Source organism: Arvicanthis niloticus, chromosome 25, assembly GCF_011762505.2.
Source record: "Arvicanthis niloticus isolate mArvNil1 chromosome 25, mArvNil1.pat.X, whole genome shotgun sequence".
Classification (NCBI taxonomy): Eukaryota; Metazoa; Chordata; class Mammalia; order Rodentia; family Muridae; genus Arvicanthis; species Arvicanthis niloticus.
The window spans coordinates 33,693,847-33,704,701 of record NC_133433.1 but is presented as its reverse complement, the minus strand read 5'-3'; the positions used below and the strand labels follow the sequence as shown (position 1 = coordinate 33,704,701).

Below are 10,855 nucleotides of genomic sequence, written 5' to 3'. Positions count from 1 at the left end.
CTCTGGGTAAAAACTGTGCTCCTTACACAGAAAACCCTTAAAATTGTATTTGGCCTATATAATTTGTCCCAAATAATCTTCCCCTGTGAACATACAAGCACTATTAGATCAGGAGACTCCTTTTCTAATGTAAATAAAGCATTCACGTCTCAGAAGTTAAGAGACATTATTGTGACTGGTAGGACTAATGAAAGAATAAAAGTAGTTTTAAATAAATGGAGAGATATACCACACACACAGATAGGAAAGAATAATAAAAATATCTAAAATTGATAAGATAGCTTTATAATTCTAATTTTGGTAGATTTAGACAAGATTATTCTAAAATTTATGTAGAAAAACAAAGAAATAAGAACAGGCCAAAGTCTTGGGAAGGGAGACTGCACCCACCCAATTTCTAGATCTACTTCTTTGCAACATCCACTCCACTCTGCTGTCAGTACAATCTCTTCTACCTCCAGCTCGTGCCTGCAATGTGCCAGCTACAGCAGCATCTCTAGAGCAGTGTTGCTCAGCATCTTTTGCCAGTCAGTTTTCCATACCTGTTACACAGAGTGGTACATCCACCTATCACATGATGATTAAAGCCATCATTTTACCACCTGCTTCCCCCAGAGAACACCAGGAGTCTGTTTTAGGTTGTTTCTCTTGTTTTAAGACAGGGTCTTACTATCTAACCCATTCCAGACTCCAACTTTCAATCCTTTGTCTCAGTCCTCCGATGCTGAGATTAAGGGCATGTGCCACCACACCAGACTTCTGTGTTTGCTATTAAATGAGGTACTTAGAGATGCCAATGTGTCTACAGACTTCTTTTGTTAGTTTGAAACTCAGGCTCAAACTATGAAAGTAAGTGTTTTCATCTCTGTCCCTCAGCTCCAAATCATCATCTTTGTCCTTCATTCTAGGGCCATCTCCAAATATTAAAACCAGCCATCTTTGAATTGTCTAAGGAACTCCCTTCTTTGCCTAGGAGTGATTCTACATTTAGCCACTAGACTATCATTTTTGCTTTCTTTCTTGACTATTTTTAAGTGAAATAATTTGGAATGCTAGACCATATCATATTACTGTGTGTCTATTCTTAGTAGCAGTCACCTCATAGATATTTTAATATTTATAAAATTTTATGTTACATAATGCATGTTTTCTAGAATGATCTTTCAATTGATTTTTATATGAAAATAATTATATTTCTTCAAGCATTTAAGAGTGGAAAAATCAAGCTAAGCAGCCAAACAAATGAGCATTTCTGAGTTAGCATCTCTCTGGCCTTGGCTGCGGACATGAGAGGCTGGCTGTTTTAAGTTCCTATGCTTTGACTTCCCTAATATAGATTGTAACGTGGAATGTCTACCTGAAGTAAACCGTTCTCCCTTAAGTTGCTTCATCAGGATATTTTATCGCAACAACAGAAACAAAACTAGAACACAAATTGGTTAAACTATATAACATCATTCAAAAGAATAAAATTATGTAGTAATTTTTATAAGTAGAATCAAGGCCATGCTCAACTAAAATCTAAAAGTAGTCTATTCATTTTTATACCAAATCATACAAATCAACTCATGTTTATAAAGTTGTGTAACATGGTTAAAAAAAAAAAAAAAAAAACTACAGCACAGTATGACTGTAGAAAATCCCAGTGTCATTGGGGGTGAAAAACAGGAAACAGAAGAATGAAATAGAGAAAGAATTATCTTTTGAAGTATTATATCAGCATTTTAAAAATCCACATGAAAGTTCTAAAGAAAATGAGCAAAAATAAATATGGCTACTTGAATCCAACTATGTGTTCTGCTTCCTCCCTGTGAAAGAAAGTCTTCTTTGAGAATTTTGGTGTTAAAGCTCTTTTAGACAGTATTCAATGAATATTTGTGTTCTTTATTAGGGTTAAACAAGGGCCATATAAACCTTGGAGAGTGGGAAGGGGGTTTCAGGTGAATATACATTGGCTGAAGTTTAAGGTCCTGGGAATGCCTCATTTGCATGGAGAAGCACCCCAGGTGATTGCTGAGAAGGTTTATTGGAAGAAAGGGAGTTGAACCAGTAATTTCTACAAAGAACTACATGACATTCCTCAGGTAGAGGATGTGGGGGATGAGACTCCCCAGATAAGGTAAAGCAGACTAGAGGAAGCCCCTCTGAGAAAAGGAAATACTCAGCTGGGCAGTGGTGGTGAACCTTTAATCCCAGCACTTGGGAGGCAGAGGCAGGTGGATTTCTGAGTTTGAGGCCAGCCTGGTCTACAGAGTGAGTTCCAGGACAGCCAGGGCTACACAGAGAAACCCTGTCTCAGAAAAAGAAAAAAAAAGAAGAAAGAAGGAGGAAGGAGGAAGGAGGAGGAAGAGGAGGAGGAGGAAGAAGAAGAAGAGGAGGAGGAGGAGGAAGAGAAGAAAGAGGAAGAGGAGGAGGAAGAAGGAGAAGGAGAAGGAGAAGGAGAAGGAGAAGGAGAAGGAGAAAAAGAAGAAGGAGGAGGAGGAGGAGGAGGAGGAGGAGGAAGAAGAAGAAGAAGAAGAAGAAGAAGAAGAAGAAGAAGAAGAAGAAGAAGAAGAAGAAGAAGAAGAAGAAGAAGAAGAAGAAGAAGAAGAAGAAAAGAAGAAAAGTAAATACTCCATCTTGCCTTGAGCTCAGAGAGCTGTCAGGACATGGCAGACTATGACCTGAATAGTAGTTTCCCATCACAGCTATAAAAGATTCTTCCATCCCCCCTGCCAGGCTTACATGTGGGCGGGGGAAACTGTGAGGAGTTGAGGGACCAAAGGCTGTGGTCAAGATGTATTGAAAGTGAAAAAAAAAAGCTTCTTTCCTACACCAATATCTATGCTTTCTTTTAGAAATTTCAGTGTTTCACATTTTAGAATAAGGTCTTTGGCCCATTTTGAATTGTTTTGTTGTTGTTGTTGCTGTTGTTGTTTTGGTTTGGTTTGGTTTTGGTTTTTTTTAATTGTTTTTATTCAAGGGGAAAGATGAATTTCATTTTCTTCTGCATGTGGATATTCAGATTTGGCAGCACCATTTGTTAAATGGGCTATCTTTTGTTTCAGTGTATGTTTTTGTTGTCAAAATATAAGGGGGCCTGACTTTGTCAATTTATTTTCAGATCTGCTACTTTATTCCATTGGTTTACAAGTTTATTTTTAGGCCAGTATCAGGCAATTTTTATCACTGTATTCTTATAGTATAATATGAGGTAGGATGTTGTGATTTTTCCAGCAATATTCTCATTCCTTAAAATACTTTGACTATCCATGCTCTTTTGTGGTTTCATATGAATTCTTATTCTTAATCAACCTGTGAAATGGGACATTGGAATTTTCATATCTATTGTATTAAATCTGTAAGTTAATTTAGACAGAATGATCATTTTCCCATATGAATGTACCAAACCAAAAGTATGCAATGTTTTTCATCTGTGGTAAATTTCTTTTCATTTTCTTTAAGTTTTCATTGCAAATGTCTTTCACCTCTTTGGCTAGTTCTGTACCTCAATATTTATTTTTTAAGGTTTTTTTGGAAGAAATAATTTTTTTATAATTTCTTTTTTGAAGAGCACACTGTTAGTATAAGTTACTTTTTAATTAATTTATTTTCTCCAAGCTTAATGTGGGTCATTAGGTCCACAAGTTTTGTAGAAAACTCAATTGGGTCATTGAAGTAAAGAATCATGTTGTCTTCAAATCAGGTAGTTTAATTTTTGTCTTTCTGACTTTTATCCTTTTTATATTTTATTCTTGTTAGATTTCCATAGCTAAGACTTTAAGCATTATCTCAAATAAAAGAGGAGAGAGTGGACATTCTAGTTTCATTACCGATTTTAGAGGAAATGTTCTCAGTTTGTCTTCATTTAAATTAACATTGGCAATAGGCTCATTGGAGATAGATTTTACTATTTTAAGGTATGTTTCATTCACTCATAAATTCTCCAGAACTTTTATCATAAAAGCATGATGAACTTGTTAAATACCTTTCACCATCAATTGAAATAATTATGTGTTTTCTGTCCTTAAGTTTATTTACAGGGTATATTATATCTATTGATTTTTGTATATTGACCCAGTTTTGCCTTTCTCAACTAAAGTACACTTTGTCATAAAGTATAATCACTGTAGTCCTGAATAGAGTTTGCAAGAATTTGCTAAAAATTTTTACATTTATGTTCATCAGAGAGCCTTTACCTGGTTTTTAGATTTGTGTAATATTGAATTCCTAGAAGAACTTTGTAATGTTCCTTCACATTCTAGCTTATGAAATACATTAAAAAGAGTTGGCATGAGGTCTTCCTTGAAAATTTAATAGTGAAATCATTAATAACAGTGAAATCATTAATAACAGTGAAATCATTAATAACAGTGAAATCATTAATAACAGTGAAATCATTTGGTCATTGGCATTTCTTTGATTGGCGGTTTATAACAAAGGTTTTGATTTCCTTGTATGTAATGGTTCTATTAAATTATTTATGTTTTCAAGGCTTGATTTTGATAGATGTTAAGAACATAGAAATTCTTCTGTATTTTTTTCTGTGTTACCCAGCCTTTCAGAGAATAGGTTTCCATGGTACTTCCTGATGTCCTATATTTCACTGAAGTCAGTGAGGACACCCTTTTATCTCTGATTGTATTAATCTTCAACTTTGTCCCTTTTCATTATGTTAAAATTTCCTTAAAAACACAAATAGATGATGACCTCTTTAAATTGTTCAATATCCCTAACTACTCTGGAAATGCAAACTAAAACAACTTTGAGATACCTCTGCACCCCAGTCAGCATGGCTGTCATCAACAGATCTGACAATTAATGTTGGAGAGAATGTGGAGATGAATTGGTGGGAGCTCATACTAATCAATTATTTTTGGTGAAAGTTGGTATTAATACTGCCATTGTGAAAATCGATTTGGACATTTCCCAGAAAATTTAAAACAGAATTATCATACAATCCAGCTACTTCATTCCATAACCTACGATAATGATACAGACACCCCATGTTCACTACTGCTCTACTCACCACAGTGAAGGACTGGAATCAGCCTACATGTCCATCAACAGATTAAAGGATATGGAGAATATCAAACACACACACCCCAACTATTCAGCTTTTTAAAAGAAAAATGTCACAAAATGGAGGAAAATTGATAGATTTATAATGTATAATATTAATGAAGGCCATATAAGCTCAGATCAAAAATCAAATAGTCTTTCTCATTCATGGACCCTAGTTGAAAATTTCAGATTTTTTTGTTTTTTGTAGTAGATACTTAAATAAAAATATATTCAATAGTGAAAATATAACAATCTTACCTGAAGCTCCACAGCTTCACAATGCCTATTCTAAGTGGTAATAAGTTCGTTGAAATTTATAGACTTTGAATCAGGATAATAGTGATGTGAATCCAGAATTCAGCTCTCAACACCTATATGAGGCAGTTCACAATCACCTGTAGCTCCAGCTACAAAGCATCTCTGCTGCCCTCTGCTGAGCTGTGTGTGTACTATACTCATCTTTGTACACATACTTATATAGATATACACATATACATATAATTTAAAAATAACAATAGAGGAGATAGTGGCTTCTCTAAGAACACCAGGGAAAATGATGCTTGGAAGAACCATACAGGTTACTTTAAAACCTTGCTAATGTCCATACTCAAGTACCAGATCTATGGAGCCCTCCAGAAACTGTCCACTGTTCAGAGGTACCTTCTCCACCATCTTCCCCTTAGAGGCCATTGATATGAGTGACCTCTGACTAGTTCCAAACAACCAAGAAGTTTTCTGCCATCATTTGACAGACTAGAGACTAATAATAGAACTTCTGGAGCTGCAGGCCCATGTGCAGAAGGAAGCAGCTGTACGGTACCATTTTGTGGAGATTGCTGGGGCTCAGGGGACCAAGTCCATACATGTGCTATTTGGTCAGCCTCTCTATTTGGAGAACTTATCCCTGAGAGGCTGCTATCACAATGCCTGGTTCCTTTCTAGCCAGCAGCAGGTAGTTAAAGAAATCCAGCAGGCAGCAAAGAATTTCACACTGCATCAGGCCTTGCTCTGGCTGCCCCTGTACCTGACTGATCTCTTGCACACCTTCAGTCAGCCCCTGTGTCATAGCAGATCTCTTGGCCCTGAAAATCTGTCATGTCTACCTTGGAGCCTGGGTAACTTTGAACAACTGGTGACTAGTTTGACTCTTCATGATCCCAACCTCTTTGGTCCCTGTTAAAGATGGTTAAAACACACACACACACACAAAATCTAAAATTAAAAAAAGTAAAACACAGACATATGATAAGATAAAGTATGTAAAATCTGCAATATTCCAGTAAAAAAATAGTATGAAAATAATAAACAGATCTGCTTTAGAGTTAGATGCTAGATGGAAAGGATATATTTGGTGATATAGAGAACAATATTTTCTTATTCAAGAATTATGAATACAGAGAAGTTCCGCCAATGTGTGCACATGTGTGTATGTGTGTGTGTGTGCATGTATGTGTGTATATGTATGTGTATGTGTGTATGTGTGTATGTGTGTGTGCATGTATGTGTGTATATGTATGTGTATGTGTGTATGTGTGTGTATGTGTGTGTATGTGTATATGTGTGTATGTGTGTGTGTGTGCATGTATGTGTGTGTATATGTATGTGTATGTGTGTGTGTGTAGGCATGTGTGCATGTTGTGTGTCTGTGTGTGTGTATGTGTGCACTGTATATATGCACTGTGGTACATGAACATGAGTGTGCAAGTAGATATGTGTATAAGTGCAAAGCACAAAGCAAGGTGCCATTTACCTTCCTCTATTCTCTCTGCTGTGCCGTCTGGTAACGGGATCTCTCATTGAACTGAAAGTTTGCCTTGTTGGCTAAGCTGGAAGGCCAGTGGGCGCTTAGGCTCTGCCCTTCACCACCACGCAATGCTGGAATTATAGGCATATGCAGTTATTCTTCAGTCTGCCTGTGTGTCAGTGCTCCACATTCAAATTAAGGCCCTCGCGCTCACAGAACAAGTGCTCTTACCACAGAGCCATCCCTTTAACCTCGCACTCTAAGAAAACTTAATGACTCAAGTGCTTACACAGGAAGAACTCATTTGTTCTTCCTTTAGAAAGCAGTCAACATGGTGTCATTGCAAACCAAAAGATTATACTGAAAATGCAAAGGGGAAAGGCAATGTGAAGTGACCATCATGACTGAGAATGAGGAAGCACTGTTCTTAGAATAAGTATTTTAAATGTCTATATATAATTAAAAACAAAGCTACCCATAGAAAATTTAGGGAAATGCTATCTTTATCAGGCATTAACAACTGTTAATAAATTTAGTGTTATAATCGTGCGCATCATGTATGATAGTTTTAAGGATATTTGGTTAACTTTCCTTCTTAAACCTAGCACTAAAAAGCATGTTGTTTAAAGTAACTCACAATATAGAATAATACTTTAAAGCTCTTCATAAAACCCGTTCCTGTGTATACATTTCAATTTATTGAAAATCTATGAGAAGAATGAACTCTCGGGAAGCACAGCTGGAACATCCTGATGCTGCCCCAGTTTTATTGGAATTTATTTCAGAGCAAGTTTGGAATCTTGGCCTGTACTTACTTAGTTTGACTTTTAATAACTTCTGTTTTTAGAAACTTTCATTTTCTTCTTGCCTGACACCTGTAAAATGAAAACACTATTGTGCCTTTCATTCATTTTGTAAGTATACAACACAGACTCAAAAGCTGTCAGATAGTGGAGTGTAAGCTCCTCATGGCTATTATACACTAAAGCAAGGCTCTCAAGACATTCTAAGATTGTATTTGTTGTTCATCAAAGAGTGATACACCAGACTCAAATTATATATATAATATATAATATATTATATATATTATATATTATACATTATATATTGCATTATATATAATATATTATTATACTATATATATATATATATATATATATATATATATATATATTATAAATGCAAAGAATGTTTTATTCTACAGAAGTCCAGCATGCTGAGGTCTCCCATTACCAAGATAGAGAGGGACACCCAAATGAGCTTACAGGCCTTATTTAAAGCACATTACTCCATCTCTAGGGACATTCCATTACTAGAGCATGGGGCCAGGAACCTGTTACCAGTGAGGTCTGGAAACTTGCTGACCCAGTGCCTTTGCTTTAGGCTAGGTGGGTGGCACTTCCTAGTTTCTGACAAGCTGCCTGAAGCCTGTTTTTTTTTTTCTTTTTTCTTTTTCTTTTTCTTTTTTCCAACTTGCCTAGGCTTGCCTAGCTCTTAGGCCTAGTCTCCTAAACTGCCAATTTGAAACTTGTTATGAAGTCACCCTATCCTAAAGATCAACCCACAAAGTATGAAAATCATCTCTAATCAAATAGTGAGAAATCCAAGATCTGTATAAAAAGATTCATTAACAGGAAAGCTATTTTACACAAACAGTAATAACAACACTCAAGACACTACACTCTAAGCATTAAAAGACACAGCCACCCACATAAACTTTCTTACTTAATTTTGCAAACAATTTGTAGCAACACTTTAATAATGTATTTTCTGGTTTTTAAGAAATTTATCTGTCATTATTTATTTATCTATCATCTATATCTATCAACTATCTACATATATACTTATACTAAATCCTGTTAATTATATTCATTATGGTATATCTATTTTGAGATTATATTGACAGATATAAAAATATATATTTTAGGAGAAAAGCAGGTAGTACTAGAAATTTATTGAGGAAAGACAGCAATATTCTTTTTAATTTCTTATAGTAATTATTTCAGGAAGATATATTTATTTGTGTAGTCAAGACAACATAAAAGGATACAAGATATAAAAAGTAGATAGTAAACCGATGTGTTATGTTTTAGATAAGTAATCTAAAACACTTGCAAGGAAAAAACTATATGCAATTACTTAGAGAAATACCACTTGACATCCCCACTTATTTATAGAGAAGAAGAATTTTTAGACTTTATTCTTTATATAATTTAATTATATAAAAGGATTTTTTCAGAAAGCACAGACTATTTAAATTTTCTTTCAAAAAGTTCTCTACCTAAAAAAATCAAGTAGCTGATGCTATAAATCTCTGAAATTGATTTAACAGTTTAGACATAATGAAAGAATATGAGAAAACATAAATGCTAAAAAAAAATAAGGTTTAGTATACAGGAGGTAAAATTTTATGAAGTTTATTACTAACTGCATAATGTAGCAGACAAAACCATTAGTGAGAAGCTGAGAACTCCCTACCATGGCTGAGATAAACCAAGTCACAAATGGAAACACAACCCCTTACACACTCCATAAGAATTTTTGTAAAATGGGAGTAAAAATATTCTGAAACATAACTCCCAAGTTAAAAAATAATAGAAAAAAGAAATAGAAAGAACAGGAATGGCTTAGAAAAATGTCCAACTAATATTTCTGGTACATTGAGGGAGGAGGGAAAAGAAAATAAAGAACAGATTAAAATTCTTCCACAGGAGAGCTGAAAACAAGGCTCTGAATGAAGCAAGGTATGACAGAGGTGTTGCAGGTGTCACAGTGCAGGGAGGTACAGGGCAGATGGCCCCGGAAGCTCCTGGGTGGCCAAAGCCCACAGTTTGCAAGTCCCCATATCTGTTATGGATTGCTTTTTGTAGTCTCTGTTTCCTCAACAGGGGTGCCCCATGAGGAGTAGATCACATACTCAGGTGATGTCAGGTGAAATCTTAATTAGTCAAATACAGGCTAGAGCCTGTGATTGGGCAGTGGAAGGAAAAGGCAGAGCTCAAAGAGAAGAGAGAAAAAGAAGAGGTTGGAAATGGAGCAGACCTACATGGCCTGGAGGAGAAGCAAGTAGCTAGGGATTTCATAACTGAGCAATAGAGTAGTGAAGGGTATATTTGCGCAATCTAGACGTGTACCTTGTGTTTATATTAACTGAGTTGTGCAGTCTTTGCACAGGCATTTTGGGGTTAAAGATTTACCGTTATAAATCTGGCTGGTATAATGTAAGTCTCTAGTGTTTTCTTTTCACAGGGCTAAGGGGAGCTGAGTGAGTGATAGCAGATATTTATAGAACATTTCATCCCAAAACAAAAGGATATACCTTTTTCTCAGCACTTCACGGTACCTTCTCCAAAACTGACCATATAATCTGTCATAAAACAGGCCTCAACAGATAGAAGAAAATTGAAATAATCCCTTGCACCCTATCAGATCACCACGGATTAAGACCGGTCTTCAATAATGATAAAATCAATAAAAAACCCACATGCAGGTGGAAACTTAGTAATGCTCTACTCAATGATAACATGGTCAGAGAAGAAAAAAAGAAAGAAATTAGAGACTTTTTAGAATTTAATGAAAACGAGGACACATCATACCAAAACTTGTGGGAAACAATGAAAGCAGTGCTAAGAGGAAACTTCATAGCTCTAAGTGCCTACAAAAAGAAACTGAAGAGAGCATACACTAACAACTTGACAGCACGCCTGAAAGCTTTAGAACAAAAAAATAGCAAATATACCCAAGAGGAATAGACTGCAGGAAATAATCAAACTCAGGGCTGAAATCAACCAAGTAGAAACAAAACGAACTATACAAAGAATCAATGAAACCAGGAGCTGGTTCTTTGAGAAAATCAACAAGATAGACAAACCCTTAGCCAGACTAACCAGAGGGCACAGAGACATTATCCAAATTAATAAAATCAGAACTGAAAAGGAAGACATAATAACAGAAACTGAGAAAATTAGAAAAATCATCAGATTCTACTATAAAAGCCTATAATCAACAAAACAGGAAAATCTGGATGAAATGGACAACTTCCTAGACAAATACCAGAAACCAAACTTA

At 35.5% G+C, this 10,855-nt stretch overlaps 1 pseudogene; it reads left to right on the top strand.

Moving 5' to 3' along the window:
* The first annotated feature begins 5,665 nt into the window (after positions 1 to 5,665).
* Positions 5,666 to 6,223, top strand: LOC143438358 (ran guanine nucleotide release factor pseudogene; annotated as a pseudogene).
* The last annotated feature ends 4,632 nt before the right edge of the window (positions 6,224 to 10,855 follow it).